General features: G+C 36.8%; 1 protein-coding gene across 1 annotated transcript in view; it reads right to left on the bottom strand.

Moving 5' to 3' along the window:
• DDAH1 (dimethylarginine dimethylaminohydrolase 1) overlaps positions 1–26,420 on the bottom strand; it is a 209,174-nt gene that overhangs the window by 141,149 nt on the left and 41,605 nt on the right. The window lies entirely within an intron of this gene.

The following is a 26,420-nucleotide window of genomic DNA, read 5'->3' as shown; positions in this document are numbered from 1 at the left end:
ATCTTCCACTATTTAAAGGGCTAGTTCCCTGACTTCCCCCCCTTTGTCAATGGACCTTCTAAGGGATCCATGGACCACAGGTTAAGAATCTCCCAAACAAAATACATACTAGTCTACTATTTGGTAGACATGATTGCTAAATCGCGATCAGTGACAATTTACCTACACATAACTTCATAAAGGATGCTTGAAAAATCAAATAGATCTAGATATGCAAGACAAATTCCTATGGTTACTGTATTCCAAGGGAAAAAAGTGAGAAAAAGAAAGAAATAGAAGAACATAGGCTTCAAACGTCACTGCATCCACCAGGTCTCTTTATGGAGGCAGACAGAGACCATATTTCATCATGCATCCTTGGGCTTAAGATTGGTTATTGTTCTGATCAGAGGCACTTTGCAGAGTTGATTACCTTCACAACATTGCTCTGATTATATAAGCTGTTCTCCTGGTTCTGCTCACTTGACAACAATTCATACAAGTCTTTCCAGGTTTTCCTGAAATCATCCCTACATCATTTCCTAAAACACAATAGTACTCTAATACATTTACATTCCACTACCTATTTGGCTGTTTCCTAAATGAGGGGCATTCCCTCAATTTTCAATTATTTGAAACTATAAAAAGGAGCTGCTATGAATTTTTTTGTACAGATGGATCCTTTTCCTTTTTCTTTAATCTCTTTGGAGTATAAACTTAACAGCAGTATCACTGGGTCATAGGGTATGCACAGTTTTATAGCTTTCTATGCAGAGTTCTAAATTGCTTTCCAGAATGGTCTGACTAATTCACAGTTCTACCAGATGTTCAAAAATTTTTTAAAGGAGAGGAGAGAGGGAGGTAGGAATTGGGGCAGAGTGACAGAGATAAGACAGAGACAGAGAGACAGAAACAGAGACAGAAAAAGAGACTGAAACAGAGAAAGAGACAGACAGACAGAGAGAGAGAGAGAGAGAGAGAGAGAGAGAGAGAGAGAGAGAGAGAGAGAGAGAGAGAGAGAGAGAGAGAGAGAGAGAGAGAGAGAGAGAGAGAGAGAGAGAGAGAGAGAGAGAGAGAGGGGGAGAGAGAGAGAGAGAGAGAGAGAGAGAGAGAGAGAGAGAGAGAGAGAGAGAGAGAGAGAGAGAGAGAGAGAGAGAGAGAGATGATCTTGAATTCTATTAAAATTCTAAGGTTCATTATTAAAAGGATCTAAAGTAAATGTTTAGAAAAGGGAATGGTAATGACCAAGGGCCAGTCTGACTTTATCAATAGGAGATTATGTCAAACTAATCTCATTTCCTTTTTGTGAATAGGATGATTTATTAGAATGGTAGATCAGAGAAGTTAATTTATCTAGATTTTAACCAAATGTTTATTGAAGACTCTCAAATTATTCTTAGGAAAGACATAGAGATGTTGGCTAGACATTAATAGATTTGAAATTGGTTGAGTAGCTAGAACCAGAGTTGCCATTAATGAAGAGGGTAATTTCAACTTGAAGGGGGGGGGGGTCTTTGATGACTGACCCTAAACCAGGACAGTTTTGTCTTTTTTATCAATAATGAAGGTATATTTATCAAATTTTCAGATGACATGGCAATAGAGTTAGGAATTAAGCTTTTGGGGGAAATGGGTGGAGGGGAGAGAATGAACTCACAAAACAGTGTGTGATTGGGGACAATTTCCTGGAATAGGCAAAGGTGCTTGACTAGTCAAATGACCAAATGATATAATCGCTGGAAAGCACTTAGGACAGTGAGTGACAGAGTAGGTGTCATAGAAATACTAGCTATTGTTATTACTATTAATGAATCATCAATTGGTTAAATATTATTTGGAATGTAAAAGGAAAGCTCCAGATCTAAAGAAATCCTAGGAGGAATCCTTCTGTATTGAATAGAATTACTCATAATTCATCTCTTTTGCTGTTAAAAAAAATACTGAATTTGGAGTCAATGGGACTTGAATTTAAACCCTGCCTCTGCCATTTAGTTACCTATATGACCCAGGGCACATTGTTTTCCATTGCTGTTTTGGCTTCCTTGTCAAGAAAATTAAGAAATTGGACTATATGTTCTTTAAGGTTGTTTCCAGTTATAAACCTATAATGATTTCCATATTTCCATAAAACAGATTTGCTTATAGGGAGACACGCCTGTAATCTAAGCACTATTTGCTCAAATCAAAAAATAGCATTTTGAGAAATAGTATATCATTTCAAAATTCTTTCTAGGAAAGTTTTCTATGTCATTATGTATGGCCTCTATTAAAAATTGTTCTTTTGGTTGGGGGGTAGAGAGTAGGAAAGTCTCCTACAAAGCTTTACATTATTAATATGATGATCTGCAAAGCAATTGTTCTTTGTTTTATTAAGAACACACTCTAAAACTATACTTAGCACAAACCCCCACTGTGACCAATCATCTCTGTTGGGGAGTGGGGTGTGGAAGGAATCTCAAGACTGTATGGACAGATAAAATCATTAAGGTGATATTTTCCTTACACCATCAAGTCCTTCTTATTTACAACTTGAAGGGGAGGTAGCATTCCTAACAGAGAAGATGCCACAAAAAAAGGTCTTTAAAAAGACTATAAAAAAGAGAATTAAACAGAGAAAAAAGAATCTGTAAATGCTTAGATTACAGAGCTAAAAATCAATCAAGTAAATTGAGTCTGTGGTCACAAAATTGAGGTTCAAGAGACCAGAGTGTCTATTTTGAAAGGCTGGATGTGGAATAACGTGCAGTTAGAAGACAGACTTGGTGCCAAGGTACAGATTCCTGGTGGTGGAGGCTCAGAACAATCTGCTTTTTTTCCTGAGAGAACTAGTGAAGTGGAACCTGGCTGCCAGTCAAATGGATGGAATTGACAGGAATAGAAAAATATGTGAACTATGTATGAGTTCTAGGAATTTTGTTCCCCCCCCCCCACCTCTCCAAGCATCTCCATCTTCTCCTCCTCCACTACCACCACACCTTCCAAAAAGTTAGTTCTGATAGGATCTTTTATAAAGTACTCATGCCCGCTATGTTAGAGCTTGGTCAACAGAAGATTCCACTCATTTTTTAAAAAAGTTAAAACAAACAAGGCTTTCATGAGCAAGACTAATCAAATCAAAGCTACTGAAAGACAGACTGACTCTCCATTTCACTACTGGAAAACTATAGCAGCCTTTTGGCTTTTCCCTCTTCCTTTTTAGACTTTCCCCACCTTTCAAAGTACCCACAGAACAATATTTTTCACCTAGTCTCACCACTTGGGCTAATTTCTCGCTAAAGATGATGCAAATGGCAGCAGGCATTACTGAACCTAGGCACCAATGCTAGAAGACACAAACATGTCTCTTCAAAGTCTTGTCTAAGGGGCAACTTTTTCCGTACTCTACCTTGTCTTAAAAGCGAGGGTGTTGTTAAAATTTATACATAGTTCACTACCAAGTTTGGGAAACTCTCAGAAGCACAGCTTTGGAGATATTTTGACTCTTCTTCATCTCTTTGTAGCCTTAGTATTTAGCACAATATCTGTCAGCTTAATTTTTTTATGTTTTAAAATTTCATGTAACATACGTTTATTCTCATCTATTTACTCACTTAACTCAACATTCTAATATTAATGAGCAAAGTTGTACAAATAAATGAGATTCATCTTTTTGCTTTAGATGTTTCAATGTCCTTTCTAACAATTCAATAGCTGCTAGCATTTTTTGAGTGTTTTGAACTTTTTCCTTCATTAGGTGTTGAATTATTATTAAGAGTTATTATTACTATTAAGAGTCATTATTAACTACTGCTGATATTAAAGTTCTTCACACTCTTTCTCTCCAGCATCTTTCCCAAATGTCCTCTTCCCTCTTTTCCCACTGCCACCACCCTAGTCTAGAACCTCTTACCACCTACTGGCTCAGGGCAGCAATCTTCTGACAAAGATTTCCCCCTACGCTCCCCCTGTCAAAATCATCTCTCAAACCATTGCCAGAATCATGTTCCTTATGCATATTATTCCTCTGATCATAACCTTGAGTATCAACTTACTGCTCCTTCAGTAAACTTCAAAGACCATTTACAATATGTTACCCAGTCTCCCTTCCTCATGCTATGTTCCTCCATACACTGTATTCTGGTCAAACAGTACCACTTTCTGCCCTGCAAATGTCTCGTTTTTCTATCTTAGTGCTCTTCTCCAAATTGTTCCCAATCACTGCCGTAACAATCTGATCCTTCCTCATCATTTTTTAACCCCAATTCAAATATCACTTTCTTTCAGATTCTCCTTTTGGATAATGATCTTCTCTCTCTGTTCTCCCCTACAGCTTCATTTTGCAAACGTAGGTATTTATCTTGTAATAGTATATTAGTATAGTATAATAGTATATATAGCATAATAGTATATTAGCAGCATTTGTTTATGTCATTTCCCCCCTTAGAATAAAAATTCCATTAGGGCAAGGGCCAAGATGATCTCACCTCTAAATATTCCCAGACTCTCATATAGGATTTGCAAGCTATTATTTTTCATCCTTCATTTTTGAAGAGGAGCAATGACCTCTTGACCTGGGTATGGATTGGATTTAAGTGAGGTAGAATTGCACCAAGTTTTCAGCCCTCACTATCTCTTCCTGAGTCATCAAAGTCCCGGGGTAAGACAAAATTCAAGCTAACTGGTGTTGGTATGGAATGCAATGGATGATCTTGGGGTCTTCAATGTCTCACCAAGCTCTAAGCACTCTACAGTATCTGTGTCAGCTGTCTTCCTTGCCACTGAAAAAAATTGTTCTCACCAGTTCATTCTACCAAGGGAAGTCTTCACATGTTTGAGGTAGACACTCCTCTAAGCCCCAGTTTGAAACCTGTTGGTTCCCTCAACCTGGTTTAGTTCATCTACTGAGATGATTTTTACCAGGTTATGGCTGCTGAGCATGCTCCAGCTTCTTGGAGTCACAGGTGAGAGTTGGATGATAGGTGGATAGGTGGACAAATCACTTCACTCATTTGCTTTAGTTTCCTCATCTGTAAAGTGGAGGAAAATACACCTGTATACTGAGAAATTCCCTCTCTCTCTTTCTCTCTCTATATATATATCTCTGTTGCTTAGTCATTTCAGTTTTAGCTGATTCTTCATGACCCCATTTGGGGTTTTTGTGACAAAGATACTGGGGTAATTTGCCATTTCATTCCACAGCTCATTTTACAGATGAGGATACTAGGCAAACAGTATGGAGTGACTTGTCCAGGGTCACACAATTACTGAGTGCCTGAGGTCAGATTTGAACACAGGAAGATGAGTCTTCTTGACTCCAGACCCTACATATTATCCACTATGGTACCACCTAGTTTTCCTGACTTTGAGGGTGGAAACTGTCATTTTATTGTATTTGTATTGCCAGTTTAGCTGAGTCTGGCACAAAGTAAATCTTAAGAAATGTTTTATCTTATCTACTCTCTCCATCCACTAAACCATGCATTTTTATAAATGCATGCATATTTTTTACACATATGAATATGTGTAAAGAATAAAGTCAGAGAAAGAATTTCAGAAAGACTTGAACACAGAAGAAACACATTTTTGTTGGTTATCATTCATTTGGCATTATTTTACTAAATGCTAATGATTTATACAAGATTCTTTCCTTTATTCTATATGTGTGATTATTTATCTTTAGGTTTTTTTAGTTTTTTGTTTTTGTTTTTGTTTTTTGCATGGCAATGGGGTTAAGTGGCTTGCCCAAGGTCACACAGCTAGGTAATTATTAAGTGTCTGAGGCAGGATTTGAACTCAGGTACTCCTGACTCCAGGGCTGGTGCTCTATCCACTGTGCCACCTAGCCACCCCAATTATTTATCTTTGTTGAAGGTTATTTTATTCTAAAATAATTTTAAAAAAATCAGTGTTGGTCAAAGTAAGTTAGTTATATGAATAAGAGCTCAGTCATGCCATCTCCTTATGCTTAACCTCCAGTGTGCTTCAGTAGTTCTAAAGTCAGAGATGACTTTCAGAGATGGTTCTTATAAATCAAAATATCCAATGAGCTCTGCTCCCCCCTCCTTGACAAATCACATGTCTCTGTAATTTCCTGATCTGAAAAATGGGGGCAAAAATAGCATCTTTCACCCAAGGTTATTATAAGGATAAAATGGCTTAAGCTTTAAGTGCCATATAAAAGCCGCTGATCATTGGAAAGTAGTTGTGGTACGATGTATTGAGCATCAAGCTGGGAGTCAGGAAGACCCGAATTTAAATCTGATCTAAGATGCTTGGTAGCTATGTAAGTCTGGGCAAGTCTGTTTGCCTCAGTTTCATTGCCTATAAAATGGGCTAGAGAAGGAACTGGCAGATTCCACTCCAGTATCTTTGGCACGAAAACTGCAAAAGATGTCATGAAGAGTTGGACACAACAACAAGAAGTGAGCAAAATATATTTCAGTATCAAAATGGGGATTTTATGAATGATCCATTCCATACAATATCTTTAAGCAGGTGTTTTTTAAAAAGTAGAACCCAGAGCCCTTAAGGGAAATGAATCAATGTAGTGGTTGCTTTATGGAAGAGCTGTAGGAAATGGTGGAAGATAAGTTTTCAAAGAATTTGATCAGGGTAGGAGTCATATGAGCAAATTCATAAAACTCTTAGAAAACTGTGGAATAAAAGGCTTGAATGGCAGGCTCATCTCTCTGAGATGAGCTCTATTTGTTATTAGAACCTCTCTTGTTTCAGACAGATAAGATCCAAGGGGAAAAACACGTTTAACTTACCAAGGGACTTTAGTACAGTGAGCACAGCATGACAAAAAGTTAGCCAAAAAAAAGACACTTTTCCTTTTCAAGGAATTTACGAATCCAGAGTAAGTAATGTACTATTTTTCAATATAAAACTGACAATATTAGTTAAATTTTATTCTGTTCTCATTAAAACAAGCTTTGATAAAGAAGAATGTATTGATGTTATTTAAAAACTCAAGTTTTATATGGTTTTCATTTCATAATTTGACACATGTGCGGTTTGTAATTTACAGGAAAAGAAAGTCAAAGACCACTAGATTTCCCTGGAATGAAGGAACATAGTGATCTAAAAAAATGGTGGTGCATATTCATGGACAAAAACCACACAAAAATAACGGAATGCCTCCCATTTCCATGAATTTGAGTTCTCTGTATATTTTGGTAAAATATTTGAGTTTTTTGGTTAGTCAAAGTCTATCTAAGAAAGTTGGTCATCCTCTGGACCTCCCACTGCTAGGAGGGGGTCTCTGCCATTACTACCAGTTGATGACAATATATGCTAAATTAGATACTCATTGATAAGTGGAAACTGTCTCTCTGCACAAGATTATTCACCAGAGCTGTGAAGAAATTCAAGGACCATTTTGTTGAGAGGGAGTACATTAGGATTTTAGAGTTCTGCAGCAACAAGGTTAGTAAGCATTTGGGGTCCAAACATACCTGAGATATTAACTTTACTGGCAACCTGTTAAAACACTGGTTCTCCATTTTTCTTCCCAACATATAGCCAAGAGGGGTCCTACTGAAGCTTTTGTGAATATGTAAGCCTGGTCCTCCAAGGATTCATGTATCCTTCTCTGAAAATCTATTAATCCTGGGTTTTTTTTACCATCTGAGAACCCTCCAGTTTAAGGTGATTAATGTTCCCTTACTCCTCATCTTCTTTTTCAGCAGCCAGCATGGAAGAAACTCCTTACCCCATACTTTACAGAATTTAAATTCCTAATAATCAGAGGGCTAATCAATGCACTTACCATCTACTTATAATCCCTGTAAAGATTTGAAAAAGACTTAGGAGGCATCTGCAATCTGTCTTAAAATATCTATGAAGTCATTAGATAAAAGTTCAAAGTATATGACTTCTAACTCTGAAGAACAGAATTAGTACCAATGAAAGTTACAAAGGGGTAGACAAGTTTGATTTAAGGGAAAAAATTCTTAACAATGAGAACTCTCTAAAAGTAGAGTGAATTTCTTTGGGAGGTAGTAGGTTTCCCTTCCTTGAAAGTCTTTAAATAAAGGCTGCTATAAGGAATGCTGTTGAGTGTATTTTTTTTCACAGACACAAATTGTATGAGATGCTCCAGGTCAGGTCTTCTTGAGATAGGTCCTGTGAACTTGGATGAGAAAGATCATTCCTTAATTTTTCACTAGCTTTCAATTGAAACTTATTTTCTCCACTTATGAATGTAAACAATATTCTGGAAACTGATCCTTACTCTTTACCAGACTGTCATTGGTGTCCTTGACACAAAAAGGCAAAGAATTCCCATACTAAGAGATGCCTTCTAGTTCTGAGATTTTTATGAGGATAATATGAAATGTAAAAAATTCCATTCTTTCTTTGGGATTCCTGATGTGGAAATTCCTTTCACAGATGCTAGTTGGCAATTAATCCATCAGCATCTTCTACTCTTGGAGATGTGTTTGTCCTTAATTTGCAAAGATTTTTCCAGAGAGGAATTGAAGATTTGGAGAGGCAAGAACAAGGAGAGGCCAGACAGGTAGGAGGAGAACCAAAAGAGATAGTCATAAAAACGTGATAGGAAAAAATATCTTGGAAGAGAGGGTAATGACTAGTGTCCAGTGCTGCAGAGAAGAGATGGATGATGATGGCAAAAAGTCACTGGATTGGGCAATTAAAGAGATTGTTGCTTTCAAAGGAATGAGAGATGATTAGTAATTTTGAAGAAAGCAATTTCTGATGCATGATCTGACTGCAAAACCAGGTTGTAGAACTTTGGAAGAGAGGGAGAGGACTGAGGAAGTGGCAGCACTGAGACCACCTGGCTTCTTCCAAGGAGTTTAGCTGAGAAGCAGAGAAGGGATTTTTTAAAAAGGACAACTGTCAGGCACAGAAGGTTCTAGGAAAAGTTTTTAAGGATGGAGAGAACTAGTAGGTACAGAGAAATAGATGATTAAGGAGAGCAAGTGAGGATGATAGTGGGAGATGGAAAAGGATGGGATAAAATTGATTTGTAGAGTAATTTGTAATCAGGGACCATGGTTTTACCTTTCTTTTTATCCTTAGTATATAGTAAGTCCCTATTAAATGCTTGTTGATTGACTGACATAATAACAGCTGTTAATATTTATGTGGCACTAAATTTCAAAGCACTTTGCAAATATTATTCCTATTTATCCTCACAATAACCCTGGCAGGTAGGGGCTATTATTATAATACCCTTTTATAGATGAGGAAACTGAGGCAGAGATTGGTTGAGTGATTTGCCCAGGATTACATAGCTAGCAAAAGGCTGAGAATTCAAATTCAGGTCTTCCTGAGACCAGGTCCAGTACTCTATCCATTATATCCCATAGTTGCCTAGAAAGAAGGAGGAAATAATGGGATAATGTCAAAGAAATCTGAGATGAGGAGAGCTTTAGAAGTATCTCTCTGCAAATGGTTTCACTTTCTCCTGTGATGTATGGGTTGAGGTCCTCAGCTAAGAGTTCAGAAAGGGAGGATAATACCAAGAGTCATGAAGAGAGGGGAAGAAAAGGTTTGGAATAGCTTTAATAGTGAGTGGGACTGGGCATCTTTTTTTTTTTATAAGGCAATGGAGTTAAGTGACTTGCTCAAGGTCACATAGCTAGGTTAATTATTGTCTGAGGTTGGATTTGAACTCAGGTCTTCCTGACTCCGGGGCTGTTGCTAGATCCACTGCACCACCTAGCTGCTCCAGATTGGACATCTTCTAGAAAAGATGGGCTTCCTGCAGTGATGGTCCAGTCAAGATTGCACAGAAGACTTTCAGGGTACAATATAATTTTGTTATTTCCTCATTTTCTATTTAGTAGCACATGTACAGGAGTGAAGAAGGCAGATAGTAGGGTTATTTGAGAGATGGGAATTAGCAATAGGACAAGGGAACAAAGAATTTAAGAGCTGAGGACAGTGGTGAGTGATTTAAGTTTTGAATTCAGAGAAAAATCTAGCCAGAGCAAAGATGATGGCCTAGGATAGACTAAGGAATACAGGGATTTAATGTCAAAATAAGTGAAAATAATTGGTATAAGATGAGAAGGGTACAAGGAGAAAAGAAATTTGGAGTCCTTGAACATGAAAGCAGAAGACTTGCAGGTGAGGATAGGAACAGTTATAACCATCCATATAAAGAGTGGAGGAGTAAGTTTTGGGAGTTGAGCAGATTGAGGAACTAGGAAGTTAGGGTATGTGAGAGAGCATCAACATGTTGAAGTCATTTAGAATGAGGACAGGAGTTGCAGAAGGTGGGAGGAGAAAAAGAAGAAGATTGAGAACCAGGCATTGAAACCAATGAGAAAGGAGGAAGACTGTCCTAAGAATCAGTAGAAAATGGCTATCAGAATTATGGATTGGGTGACAAATTTGACTTCAAAAACCTCAAAAGAAAAAAAAGGTTGCTGATGGCTGATGGTAGAGGGAAAGTCTGGAAGTAAAATGGGAGCAAAGAAGGTTCTGACTCCTCCAGCATAACCAAGGAAACAGTTAGGAGGAGGTAAAAGTAAATGTGTAATCAATTCTAGGAAAAGAGGTCAAGGATGTGTGGTGTCATCAGAAAGAAGCCAAGTCTTAGTGAGGGCCAGAAAATGGAAGGAACAAGTGAGAAAATAAGACAGATAAGGGGCGGTTTGTTAATTTTTAATGTTCCTATTTCAGGGGGTCTGGTAGAAAGGGAGAGAAGATCTGACAAGGAACATTGTAGAGGGAGATAGAGTTGAGGTGAATGAGGATGAGGAATTAGAAAACTGGTGATGAGGAGGAAGAGGTTCAGTAGTAAAATGACAGGGATGCATGAGAAGGAATGATTATACCAATCACTGAAGAATGAATCTATGCAGAGAAACAGTGAGGTGCACTGTTGCAGGTGGGGAATTAGAAGGTTCAATTTTGACTCTTTAGCTTTTATCTCCACCTTCAACTGCCCAACCTTCTACATTGTGCTATCCTAGGAGGCACCTAGAAGCCAGCCCTAGAGAAGGTCCTATTGAGGAGAAGTTTTTGCCAAATGAAAACAATTCTGTTTTGGATGCAAAGGAAGGTCCAAAAAGTATTTTTGAAAAGGGAACTATTTTCTTTTTCTCTTAGAAAGTCAAAGAAAGTGGGAAGATGATAGTGGTGTGTTTAGGTGATGTGTTTATTTCAGTCACATTTAATATTTTGTGACCATCTTGGTAGAGATACTGGAGTGATTTCCCATTTCCTTCCCCAAATCATTTTACATATGAGGAAACTGAGGCAAACTCAGGTTTAAGTGACTTGCCTAGGGTTATCTGGCTATCAAGTGTCTGAGGCTGGATTTGAACTTAGGAAGCTTCTGGCACAATGTGCACCATGGTGCCATCTAGTGGCCCATAGGTGATGCTTCGAAGAGCCAACATTGGTCCTAACAGTCATCACTCTACAATTTCTGTGTTTTTTGGTTTGCTTTACTTGAATAGGGCAATAGAAATGAATGTTTCCCAAAATCAATCTCACTATATTATAAATGGTCACAGAATTTCAGAGTTATTGGAAGAGATATACTTTAGTTCAGCCCACATCTGAAAGGGAATTCTGTATTCCACATACTGAAAAGTGGCTATTCAGCCTCTGCTTATAGACCACCAGGGAAGCTGAAGCCCCATCTCCAGAGACAGACCTTCTAGCTGGCACACACACACACACACACACACACACACACACACACACACACACACACCCGTGCCCACATACACATGGACACCCCTGAAACTATCAAAAAAAGAGTCTATCTGATCTAAGGAGCAGCATTGGAAAACAATACATAGAGAAAAAACAGTCTATTGAACTTGGAATCTGTTTCTAGTTCATCCTTTATCACAGATTTTTTTCCCTTTTATGTAAAGTGGGGTTCCATTCATTGATGAAGCCAACAGCTATAAAGTACCTGTCATGTGTGAGATATAGTGGCAAACATAATTATCTTCTTCCCAATAGAGTTTAACTAAAATGGTCTCTAAAGGGTTTTACATTTTTATTTAGATGGATCAGAAATTCCACCTCTCCTTGTACTGAAAACATTTACCAATACCTTATACTCAGCAAATGGAGAAACACATAGAGAAGATAACAACCCGCCAGTTACATAAATAATTATTCAGGTGATCACAGTATTCAATCTGTTGTTACAATCTGTCCCTAGAAAATAATAGACTTTTGCACTGACACATTTACTTATGCTTTGCTAAACAGTCGTCTGTATTTCAAATGTTACGGTTGCAAAACATCCGTTTAAAAACAAATATTTCTGTGCGGCAGATCTGTAGACACTATCTTCCACCAGACCTCAGCATGAGATGGGAGCTGTATTATAGATCGAAATTCCTCCAGGCTGAAACAGATGTCTCAGGATTGTGACTTTTGCAGTGGAGTCCATTTTTCCTCTATCTGGGCAGACTCCTCTCGTATTCGGATCACTCCCGTCTTCTCCCTGGACCACCCCTATAAAATGTCTGCCCGCTGATGACTCACTTTTTCCTTAAGTACTTTACCTTGACTGACCTGTCTTTTCAGTCTCCCAGGTTCTGTGGCCAGTCAAACTGTCTTTCAGTTGCTCATATTTCGGGGGGTTGGGGTGGATGGAGAAGTCAAAGTCATTTTTCTCGGTTGAAGTGAACATGGCTATAGAGAATGCATTTCTAAGGCAAGAAGAATCCAATAAGCATGTACCCAGTGAATGAATTTCCATTTCCCTGGCAGCTCTATAACACTCAGTTAAGAGGTCGCATCCCCCTTGGTTTTCACACTCACTTAGGCACCTGCAATTATACACATACACATACATACATATGAAAATTATACTGCCCCATCTGGGTACTATTCCCATATGGTAAATTTAGTCCCACTTATGACATTCATTTTTTATTTCTTCTGTTTCTTTAGAACTTGTTTCAAATTGCAAGAGGCTGTCACTAAGTCACTACTGGTGACGAGCATTTTTCATCTTTAAAAAAAACAAAGCCAGGCTGATTTCTATGCTTTTCAATTCAATGACAGATCCTTTTAAAATAGATGGAATTCAATTCTCAAGAGGTTTTTCTTTTCTCCATTTCCCATCTTGTTCCTTTTTAGGGTAAAAAAGTTACAGTGGAAAAAAATCCTGGGGCTGGAGTCAGGAAAACTCATCTTCCTAAGTTCAAATCCAGCCTCAGACCCGGGGCAAATCACTTCACTCTGTCTGCCTCAGTTTCCTCATCTGTAAAATGAGTTGGAGAAGAAAATGGCAAACCACTCTAGTATCATTGCCAGCTCTCAAGGGGGTCATGAAAAGTTGGAAACAACTGAACAGTTGACTAACAACAATAATACAAAGATAGTGAATGGATCTGCGGTGATACCTAGATAGGCAATCCGAGATGAGGAATCTCCTCCTCCCATGGCATGATGGCATTTCCCCTGAAGCTTACAGCCTTAGAGGTTACCCAAGCTCACACCCAAGGCAAAAGTTGAACCCAGGACTTCCTGACCAGAGCTCAAGCTGTAACTTCATACTATTATTTTTTAATTTTTTTAAAATGGAATAAAGCAAAGGAATTGGTATCATGAAATAGTGAATAAGAGTGAATAAAACCTGGATTCAAGTTCTCCCTCTGACAGATATTGGCTGTGTCACCTAGAGCAAGAAAACTTTTTCCTTTTTTGAGATAATTGAGGTTAAATGACTTACCCAGGGTCGTACAGCTAGGAAGTATCTTAGATCAAATTTGAATTCAGATCCCTCCAGATTCCAGCCTGGTGTTCTATCTACTGAACCACCTAAGTGCCTAACAAGTAATCTCTTCCTACACTTGGGCAACTCTCTGAATAAAAGTCTAAGCTGTAGAATAGTGATGGAAGGACTTTTCTCACGAGGAGTTCCCTAAACACGCCTTTGCTAAAGAAAGAAAACAATGTAGAATTAGGAAGGTCCAGAATTGCAAATCTACTTATTTTGTCATTGAACCAGGTGCTAAAAGAGTCTTTTCTGAAATATTTGCCTAGGGCAGGGGAAACAGGTGGTGGTGGACAACTCATATTTCTAGCTTTTTGGAGGACTGTATAGACGAGGCAAACTAGTTATGGCTCTTAGTATGTTTTGGGTTTTTATTCCAAGTGGTTCATATGGCAACTTGGACCCTTTACAGCTACAAGAGCTATATATAAAAAGACATGTGTGAAATTCTCATGTAGTGCCAGACCCTGCAGAATTATTTCAAAAAGGATATCGCAAAGGGATATCCTGGAATAGCCACCTATGTTCTGCAAATAATCTCCAGATTTTGTGTTCACATGACCACTTGGTATCACCTGCTCCTGTAAAACAAACAAACAAGATGGGAATATTCTCCTCCCCAAGAATTAGGGAAAGGGACAGGGCCGAAGAAGAGTGAGTCCAACAGGGAGCAAGGTATTCCCTATCTTTTTCAGTAGTAAAATGACAGGGATGCATGAGAAGGAATGATTATACCAATATCTTTTTCTAGTTCATAATTTCCTTATGCCCTCCATCCTCTGCCACACATTGTTGAATCACTGGATATCATCAGAAAACCCTATTCCTGCAAGGCTTAAGTGTCTTATCTAAAGCTGAGCTTTTGATTTAATATAGTATATTGGTGGGATATGACTCCACCCTTCCATTCGCTGGCATCCAATCCTGTCCCAGGTTCCCCTTTCCTATTAATAACAGGTTGCTATTCTGGATGCAAGTTTGTAATATTCAGTATCATGTACTACCGGGTAGTAGCTTAATATTGCCTTCCATCTGGAATGATTACTAGGGTTTTATTATAAGAAACCAAAGGAATCTGCCACCTCCTCCCTCATATCCCTGTCTCCAACCCTGAGTTTATTCACAGGCATCTTTTAAAGTTAACATTATAGAGAGGGGTGTAGCTACAAGGCCGGGGCTTGATTGGAGCGACGAACACCAGGGAACTGCTAGGGTCAGTGAAACGATATCTGATGAGACATCAGGAATGATCTGTACCCCAGCAACTTCCTGTAGCATACAAAAACTGCAGACAAGTAATTCCAGACCAACACAACAACAGGTTTGTTTGTTTACCATGGCCTGGATTACCAAATGATTTATTACTTTTATCCTGAATGTTCGACAAGTAGCATCGGTCAGAGGTTCTGGGCCTCGCTCGGCTTTATTTTCTTGGGTGAGGCTGTGTTTAGTTTGGTTCCAAAGAAGATTTCAGATGTGAATTTGTTAAATTTAGGGACCATATCAAAGACTATAAAAATGTTCAATGAAGAAATAAGGATCACATAATGAGTTGATAAATTGCTTTTATAGCAAGTTTGAACTATCATTTCACATCTATGAAACAGGCAAAATAATTAAAAGCAGCAAAACTACATGTTGGTAAGGTTGTGGAAGCATAAGTATACCCATACACGACTGTTATAATTGCCATTTTGTAGACTATTTGGGGAGAGTAATTTGATAGTACAGCCTAAAAGTGGCAGAACTAACCATTCCTTTGATAGGACAATTCCTTTGTTAGGAATATACTCTGAAAATGATACCAAAAACTGTAACAAAAAAAAAAGTTTTCATGGCAGCATTATATTTAATTGAAAAAAAAACCCCCAACAATAACAAACTAGAAGCAACCTAAATGGTCAAAAATGGAGGAATTATAGCACCTTAACAAAATGGAATGTTTTAATACAATTAAGATTTGGAAAAACATATATGAAATAATAAAAATCACAAGAATTTAGTGTATATTAAGTAAAATTGGGAAAGTATATGAGAATAAATTGGATAAAGAATCTTGTTCCGAGTTAGAGGTAACAATTGAAAATTTATTTCATATCTAAAATAAATTAATTTAAATGTTACTAAGCAATTTTGGTTGATTTTTCTTGATGTTCTATCATAAAACTTTTATTTAAATGAATTGAGAACCATGGGAGAATGGACAGGTTCCACTCAAGTTCCACTCTGACCCTGAATGACTGTATGCCCCTTGCATTTAGTTTGGTTCCATTTAATCACTTTACAACATCTCTCTCTATGAGTATAAGTTGCAGAGGAGGTACAAAGTTTCCTTACCAGGGAGTCACCTAAACAAAATACCCTAATACCCCAATGATCATGGACAAGACCAGGGATTTGATGGGGGGGGGGGCTAGCTGAGAGTCTTATTCCAAATATTCTGGATTTCAGCAAGATATTTGACACAGTTTTCCCCAATACCCTTTTGGACAAGATGGGAAACTGTGGACTAGACAAAAGCACAATCCAGAGGATTCACAATTAATTGAATCAAAACTAGGCAGAACTTTGTGTCTACTTAGATTTAAAGAACAGTGATTTATTGAGCAGAGTGTTGCTGGGCTTTGTCATTGACCCTGTTCTATTCAACACTTTTAAATGTCTTGGATGAAGAAATAGCATACTTATCGAGTTTGAAGACTGCGCAAATCTGGGAATGATATCTAATACATCAGATGACAGGATGGTGATCCCTAAAGGCCTAGACAGTCTGGGACAATGAGCCAAGACTAATAAGATGAAATTTAATAAGGACAAAACTAAAGTCCTTTAGTAAGGTTCAGGTATGGATGGGAGAAACTGTGGCTAGACAGAAATTTATATCAAAAAGATCTGTCTTGGTGAGCAGACTGAATTCAATGTTAGCAATGTGACATGGCAGATCAAAAAAAAAAGCTAATGTGACCTTGGATTGCATTGGCAGAAGCACAGTGCCCAAGACAAAGAAGATTATAGTCCTGGTGTTCTCTGCCCAGGTCAGATAACATTGGGAGTATTGTCTGGGCGCCATGTTTTAGTCAGGACATTATCAAGCAAAAGTGTGTCAAAAGTGGGTGACCTGGATAGTGATGACACTTGAAACCAAGCAACTTAAAGACTGGTTGAAAGGACCAAGAATGAGGCAGCCCAGTGAAAATAGAAGTGACTCGGGAGTCAGAGGACCTGAGTTGGAATCCATCCTGTGATGCTGTTAGGATGACCTTGGGCAAGTCAACCCCTGAATCTTAGTTTCTCACTCTAAAATGAGACAGAGGTGGGGTTTGTCTCTGAGATCCCTTTCCAGCTCTAATCTATGATTCTATAACTGTCCTGCATCTCCTGAAATGCATTCTCCTCCTACATTCACCTTTATTTTACATCAAGCACTATCTTAGGAGCCTTCTCACCCCACCTAATGTGACTTTTCCTTGTCTGAATTTTCAGTCCCACTTTATCTGACTTCTCCATGCACATTTAACTGTATTCTGGCTTTTATATACAAATCTTTTCCTACTATGCGATTGCAATCTCTATGATGTTAGGAGACTGTAATTTTTTCCCTTTGTATTCCCAGGTCCTTATCCCAGAGGTTGTCATAAACATATTGGTTTAATAAACATTTAATTGAATTTCCTTGAATCCTGAGCTAAAACCAAGAAGACTATGGAATTGTAAGGAAGAATATGCTAAGAAATAGCTTCTCCACATCTCCCATGAAGGGAATGGGCAGTGAAGGACCTTGTCATAGATTCCAACATCTTCTTTTTCTTTTTTAAAAGTTATGTTTGAAAGTGTTAGAAATGGAAGAGAGTAAAGTTTATGACAACAAAGCTAAATTAAAGAGTTTAAGAAGCAAAGCAGGTTATTGCTTGTCTTGTGCAATTCTGCATTTATTTCCCCATTAGGCACCCCTTGATTTATAGATCGAATGGATTTCTATCTCCATTCACCCTTTGTTCTGGCCAATGGTGATGCTCTCAGGCATAAGTATCTACATGTATATTTATAGCTTCATAAAAGGATGTGTAAAAATGTTGGCTCGGGAAAATAGTTGCGAAAATGTTTTCTCCTTTCTTGATACTGTATTAATTTTAAAATCAATACAGAGTTCAGCTCACTGCAGAGTACAATTTTCTTTGTCTGCAATTCTGGTCATTTGGATCTATACCAGTTCCTCTAATAAACAACAGCAGATTAATTTTAAAATTATTTTTCATAGTCAAGTTTTAGAATTGATTATATATATTTAGGTCAAATAATACAAATTTCTCAAGTAATTTTGCCAAATGACTATTGGGTGACCATTTGCCAGGAAACTTGTAGAGAGGTTTTCCTTCATATATATGGGTTGGGCAAGGTGGCCACTAAGATTCCTTCCAACTTCCTTATTCTATCATTATGTGGAAGAAAAAAAGTACCTTTCTTTCTTCCTTCTCCCCTTCCTTCTTTCCTTTCTTCCATCCTTCCATCCCTCTGCCTTCCTTCCTCCATTCTATTATTTTTCTTTCTTTTCTTTTTTCCTTCCTCTTTCTTTTGCTCTTCCTTATTCATCCATTCATCCTTCTTTCCTTCTTCACTTCCCTTCTGCCATCAAAATGGATGATCTACAACCCTTTCACTAAAATTGAGAAGCCCTAGGTCTCACTATATGCTCATCCCCTAACCTAAGCCCTACCGATTCCCCCAGACATCTAATCTGCCCGTGTATCTTAAGTTTCCATGGACTTTGTCATTCAAGCTGCCACTATCCACAAGAAATGTCCGGGTCTTTCAGTCTTCCATTTGAACTCTTATAGCTATTGCCTCCCACAATGAAAGCATGAACTCCTTGAGAAGCCCTAGCAGGCATCCCAGGGCTTTCCAAGTCATAAGCTCTTAATAAGTGCTTCTTCATTCCTGGGCATGCAATTTTTATTGGCTCAATTGTGGAAAAAACTTTGGAAACTATTCATGAAAAATAATTCATTTGTCTGTTGCTATTTGTCTTCAGTCCTGTCCAACTCTTTGTGCTCCACTTGGGATTTACTTGGCAAAGATACTGGAGTGGTTTGCCATTTCCTCCACCAGTTCATTTTACAGGTAGGGAAACTAAGGCAAACAGGGTAAAGTGACTACAGCTATCAAGTGTCTGAGGTCATATTTGAACTCCTGAAGATGGGTCTCTATCCACTCTATCCATCTAGCTGAAAATTCAACTGAAGATTTAAATTAGAGGCAGTGTCTTCTATTACACATATGACTGTGTATTTATATTTCAATATAAAGATATGCACATATAAACATATATAGATACATGCACACTGCACATGATGCCTTTACTTGTTAAATTCTCATTGGGTATAAAATATATATTTATAAAAATTTATAATAGTAAATAATAATCTAGTAAATTTAGTATATTTAATATAGTAATATTATAGTATATAATAGTATAGTGATAATATAGCATATAATAGTATAGTAATAATATAGTATATAATAATATGGTAAAATAGTAAATAAATAATAGTAGATAATAATAAATATAAAATTTTATAATATAATTTTATAAAAATTTATAAAAATAGAATAATTTGCTATAAATATGTGTAATAAATCACTTTGTAAATGTAAAATATATTTATTAATATATGCCTACATATGCATACTGTACTATGCTTTTAAATGCTGTCTTCAGGTGAATAATTTTCATACAATCTATAAATATTATATATAAGTATATAGTTATAAATAACTTTAAATGATATAACAAATGTCATATAATCATATAAATGTATCATTTTCATGGCATCTATAAATATTATATAAAATATATTAAATAATTTTGTCTAAATCTAACATTATTAGCAGATCTTATGAATATTAAGCATATTTATACATATATATAATTTAATGCACCATGATGAATTTAATTGTGAAATGTTCATTTTAATAATTTTATACAATCTATAGTGTATATAAATATTTTTATGAATAACTTTATAATTTGTACTTATATAAATAGCATGTCATTTATAATTCATGTAAACCACAAATATATATGACTATGCTTACAAATAATTTTATATCTAATATTATACATAACAAATTTTATAAATGTAAAATATATTTATACACATATGCATACTATTCTGTCTTGTTAAATTTTCATTTGAATAATTTTCATATATTATATAAATGTTATATATGAACTATTTTATAACATACAATTTAATATAATCATATAAATGTATCATTTTACAATTGTAAAAATATACTTCTAAATATATACCAATGCACACATATGCCATATATATATATATATATATATATATATATATATATATATATATACACACATACCAGACACAAACACATTTCCTTTTTTTTAAGGGAACACATATGCTATTCAATGTTTTTTTTTTTTTTCACATGGTGCTAGAAATAGGGAGTCATAATTAGGCGGCAGAACAGCAGGACCTCTGGAAGGGCTCTGAGCCAGTAGGATTATCTAGGGAATGGTAGGGGAGAGGAGTCTGGAACTGGAAGGAGGCCAGGATAACTGAGCTTGGGTGTGATCGTTGAGGATATTTGATTCACAACCTTTTCTTCGTCAGCAGGGTAGGGGAGCTGGAAAACATCTCTTGGCTGGACTGGTAGACGAATGCCTTGGAAGACTTCCTTTCTATTACTGTCCTATTACTCTTCAGCCTACAGAGAGGTTTAGGCTCCCTTAGAGAGCTCAGCAATCAAAGAAAGAAAGAGATCTAGAGAAGGAGCAGGTCCCATCGCCAGACGATTCTGAAGCCCAGAATTTAGCTTGGTCAAAACTGAGAGGCGATATGAAATAGTGGAAAGAATATGGGATTAGGGGCAGTTAGGTGGCGCAGTGGATAGAGCACCGGCCCTGAAGTCATGGGGAACCTAAGTTCAAATCTAGCCTCAAAAAACACTTGATAGCTGTAGTCACTTTACCCTGTTTGCCTTAGTTTCCCTACCTGTAAAATGAACTGGTGGAGGAAATGGCAAACCTAGCTGTGTGTCCTTGGGCAAGTCACTTAACCTCATTGCCTTAAATAAATAAAAATTTTTAAAAGATTTGAAAAAAACAATATGGGATTAGGACCCTGGGAAGTTGGTTTCATCTCTGCTTCCATTATGTTCTGAGTAAACTTAATGAAGTTGTTTTGCTTAATGGGGTACCAGTAACTTCATCTATAAAATGACAACCTCTAAATTCCCTTCTAGCTCTAAATTTGGAATTCTTGGGCAAAATGCCCCCCCCCACCCTTTACCTCTTACTCTTACTTGGTGGGTTCAGAAAAACCAAACTTCTTTACAAGTTATCTTCAAAGAGAGTTGGGGATGCTAAAAACATACATCATAAAAATGATGTTGCTCCAAGCTGTTAATTCTGATAAGTGAGACAGGGACCTGAGTTCTCCCCCATGTCCCATCTCAAATAAGTCAACAAATTAACAAAACCAAACTCAAAGCTGTTCTTTGGTCTCAGTGTACAGCAGTATCCTTCTAGAACAACAACCAAGACTCATAACAAAATAGAGACCCTAGTAGAATGAAATTTATGGAGAGCAGCATTTATAATCTGCATCTCTTCCAATTTTTAGACTTGTTCTAAATACTTATGTATTTTGAAATTATTTTATTAGTTGTTTTTCATTAAATCATGGTTCATGGAGGGGAGAGCCAGAAAGGACTTGAGAGGTCATTTAGTATAATGCTCTCATTTTAGAAATTAGAAAACTGAGAATGATGAGTAACTATATTAATACAATATATAAAATCCAGTATACAAAACGTTGATTTCCCATTAGGAATCAATTTTTATGTTTCAATAAATTTTCATTTTATGCAGGGTTTCTAATGAATATCAGTGGATATTATTTAAATTATGGCTTCCTTAGATCTTATGGTTTAAGAAATTTAACTTACACACAAAATTTTGGGAACAGAGCTTTAGGTAAATACACCTGTATGGACCCTCTGAGGCTCCTTCCAGATTTACAGCTATAATACTATATTAATCCCATTTTGATATGCAGTGAAACTGGAATGTGGGCAAATAAAGTAAGGCCACCCATGGTAGGAATAGATTTAAACACTTCTAGTTTCATTCCAATAAAATGCAGCTCATTTTATAGAAAAGATGTGTTCCCGAAAAACCAGAAGCAAATGGAAACATTTGTCAACTGCAGTAGGCAACTCATTATTTAAAGGGAATCGTTTTGCAAACCTGAATTCTTTGGAAATAAAAATAACAATTCTCTAAGTTACTATACATACATACATACATACACACACATATATGTGTGTATATATATACACACACATATATGTGTATATATATATATATATATATATATGGATATTTGTGTATAGGATTTTTTAAAATAGGAACTACACACATGGAATTTATAATTCTTGGGATAATCCAGACTCAGTCCTCTTCACTCCCTTTTTTCCTAGACATATTCAAATTTTTTCTCTCTCTCCCCTCTCCAAATCAGTGTAATCCCATCTGTTATACTTCTCCTAGTAGATTCTTTTTACAAATATACTTTTTTAAAGGTTTTTTCAAGGCAAATGGGGTTAAGTGGCTTGCCCAAGGCCACACAGCTAGGTAATTATTAAGTGTCTGAGGCTGGATTTGAACTCAGGTACTCCTGACTCCAGGGCCAGTGCTTTATCCACTATGCCACCTAGCTGCCCCTATAAATATACTTTTGTCAGGACCAGATAAGAACGAAGTTCATAAATTGCCTACTTGAATAATCACCTCAGATGATGTCCAGATTATTTCTCCTTCTCCTCTCCACTCCTTTTCTAAGTCATCCCTTTTCTATTTGATTTTTGAATTCTCAATCCCTGAATCTGTACCTTCTTGGTTCCCTGATCCCTAAATATGGTGGGATACACTAATGCTTTTTGCCTCTTCAGTGACGTAAGGACTTGATCTCATTTTCTGTTAAATCTTGTTCAGTTTCTTGGTTTCTTTTGCCTGCCATATTTGTCTTTCAAAAACTTCATTGCTGGTTTTCTGGACAGGAATGCTTAAAAGTCATTGATTTTTATTAAGAATTCTAATTCATTTCCTGTAGAGTTTTGTTTTGCTTTGCATGATAAGTTAGCTATTTTGTGCATGGATTTTTTTTGTGTTTTTATTTTCAAACATTTTCTTTGATTTTATTCTGATGAGAGTTCCTTGGTACCTGTTCTACCTTTCTTGACTTCTTTTGGTATTTTATCTTTGACCTAGGAGATGTGGAACTGGAAATAATATCTGGCTATGTGAAATTTGGGTTCTTTTCTGGCTTTGATCTGTGGATTTTATTTTGACTTTTGTCCTCTGATTTCAAAACTTCTGAGATTTTTTAAAAACAAGTCCTTTCAATAGGTTATCCAGGTTTGGGGGAGTTTTTTTCCTCTGAGAGCCAGATACATATTAAATTTCTTGTCTTTATTACATTTTCCATATCAGTTGTTTTTAACAGTAGATATTTCACATTTTTCCAATTTTGAAGTCTTTTGACTTTGCTCTAATAATTTGCACTGTATAACTGTATTTTTAGATGTTTTCCTCTATTCTTTAATCCATTTTTAAAGATGTCCACTATTTTGCTATGGTTTTACAACTTCTATTCCAAGATCCTTATTCTTCTTATAATTGTTCTACCAAGAGCTCTGATTGCACCCTTGATCTGTTCTCTTTCATTTGGTTGCAACCGGTCTATCATGTTTTTTTAAGTTCTCTTTAGAATTACTGCAGATTATTCTAGAGTTTTATCCAGAACTCTCTTGATGCATATTGCCATTTCAATAGTTGTCTTATGGTTACTCATTTCCTCAGCATCCTATTGCTTTCCCCTTCCTAGACACCTTGACCTTCCCCTGGCTGAAGACAGAAAGGCTCTGATTGAAAAGTGACTTGTGCTAAGTCTATTATAAGCAATGGCTGATAAATGTATGGCCCCAACCAAATATGATGTCTAAATCTCTCATTCTGGTAACTTCTAATGCCACTAACAGTGGATGCCTCAACCTTCAGCACAAGGTGAGAGGTTAGGAGGAGGGCTTGGCAGGATACTATGGCCACCTTTATAATTTTCTTCCCAAGAAAATTATTTTATGGCAGTTATATTTTGTCTGTTGATCCTCCATCTTTTTCTGTACATTTCTTCCTACTTTTGAGGTGCTGGTAGAGCAATGTAGCTTTGGCTGAATCACATTGGATTTTCTTAAATCTTGGGTCCTTCTATCATGTGTACAAACCATGATGCCATATGTCATAACTTAATAACCAAAATGAGCATTTATCCAAGGAAATTATTGAGCTGTGGAAAGAGTATTGGACTCAGAATCAGGAAAGACCTGGATTTGAATTCTAAGTTTGATATTTACTAGCTATGTGACTATATGCAAATTATTTGGTCACCTATAAGTCTCAGTTTTCTTATTAATACAATGAAGATAATATTTCAACTTTTTACCTTACAGATGTTCTTGTTCAGTTGTGTCTGACTCTTCGTGACTCCATTTGGGATTTTCTTGGCAGAGATACTGTAATGGTTTGCCATTTCTTTCTCCAATTCATTTTACAAGATGAAGAAACTAAGGCAAACAGAATTAAAACTTTGCCCAGGATCACATAGCTTGGAAGTGTCTAAGATCAGATTTGAAGATGAGTCTGTTTCCACACACAACACTCTACCCGCTCTGCCACTAGCTGTCCTTACAGATTTATTACAGGGATCAAGTGGATTATATCTTCCTTAGTTGGATATAAATTCCTAAAACGGAGGTCATTTTATTTTTAGCTATTTCTCTCCAATTCAATATTCAATCTATAATAGAGAATTAAATGTTTCTTGAACTGAATTATATAAATCATATACTGTGTGTGTGTGTTTGATCTTAAAGTACAAGTAAATAAATCACTTGCCAGTATTTATAGAATATGTATAAGAACTGTATTGGTGTTTGGGTGACTTTAATTTCTTGAAGACTTATATGAGTAGATGAGGGGTGATCAGGAAAGACTAGTACTTCTGGTGTGAGGACTCCCACCAGAGAGTCTTCTTCTCATGGCTGCTTTCCATCTTTGGTGTCTACCTGATCCACCTAACAGTCACCTTTGACTCCAAGAAGCTATGGAATGCACAGTGACCTCATTCCAGTAAACCATTTCAGCAGATGTACTAAACCAGGTTAGGGACAACTGAGCAGTCTCAAACTCAATGATGAGTTAGGGGGGGTATGTGAAGACTTCTCCTGGTGGAATGGGCAGATAAGAACAATTTGTTCTGATGGTCACAAAAATAGCTGAAGTAGGTGTTATGAAGTGATTAGAATTTGGTTAGACATTGAAGACACCATTGAAGACACACTTGAGCTATCAACAATTGTCTTGACTCTGTCCTGCCACTGGGCTGTGATGACACTCAAAGAAAGAGTGAGGCCCACAATTTCATATAATTCTGCCTCACTTAAATCCAATTTATGCCCAAATCAAAAGACATCACCCATTTCATTTTACCATTTTTTAACCTATAAAGTTCTATGGAGATAGGCAAGTGCATATACACTGGAAGCTCTAGTCACAACCCTGCACACAGGTGGTCTAGGTCATAGGTAGTTGGTAAGAAGTTCTGCCAGATCCTACTAAGCTGAAAAGACTTTGAGTATGGCCTTGGTGATGGACAGCATGTCTGTGAACCCTAGTCTATTTAGAACTGTGAACCCTATGAATATTTAGAGAAACCTATCACTACAGTGGTTGCTAATAATAAAATTTCTGTTCACTGAAATTGGATCATGCCTACCCATCCTACCTGTTCATCCATGTTCACCTATTAGTTCACATCAAAGGATCCAGGCAAGATGCTGAGGAGCATTCCTCATTTTCTCTTCACATTTTGAGGATAACAAGGAAGAATGTGAAATTTCCATTGGAAATTTCTTGCTTTCATCAGTAACCAGCTCATCTTCTTTCACCACACAGATAGTGGCAAGAGTATTTGACCTATAATTGGGAAGACCTGGTTTTGAATCCTACCTTGGACCCTTAGTAAGCATATCACCCTGAGCAAGTCACTTGTCAGCTTTGGTTTCTTCATCTGTAAAAATGAGGATAAGAATTGTACCTCCTTCTCAGGATTATTTTAAGGAAGAACTGAAATAACATAGGTAAAGTGCTTTGGACATCTGAAATCACCATATAGGTCCTAGGCTTTAAAAACATTGTTATACTAAGTTTTCTTCATACTTCTTCCATTTGATGACTCCTCCCCTCCCTCCCCCCAACATGCCTCTATGTCCCTGTAAGTGATCTTCTCTCAATTCTTCAGAGACCATAATATTCCATGATTCACAGTCATATAAATTCAAGATGTTTTGATATTAAATTCTCACCTAACTTGGAATTCATTAAAAAGGAATCAAATCTGTTTGATGATGAAATATGAATCACAGGAATTTCCAGTAAGAATTTAAACACAATCTTCAAGTTCGAGATGGTAACAATTTCCTGAAGGTGAGAGTATTATATTACAGAACAGTTCCTTAAAATTGCATAGGATTTCTCTTGCCTGGAAAAAATGTCTAGAATATTCAGTGGATGTCAAACACTATTGATATATCTATAATCAGTCCAGACCAGGATACTGAATCAACCTGACAGCTACACCAAGATCCA

Source organism: Macrotis lagotis, chromosome 2 (assembly GCF_037893015.1).
Source record: "Macrotis lagotis isolate mMagLag1 chromosome 2, bilby.v1.9.chrom.fasta, whole genome shotgun sequence".
Lineage (NCBI taxonomy): Eukaryota > Metazoa > Chordata > Mammalia > Peramelemorphia > Peramelidae > Macrotis > Macrotis lagotis.
This window is presented reverse-complemented; position numbering and strand designations above follow the sequence as displayed.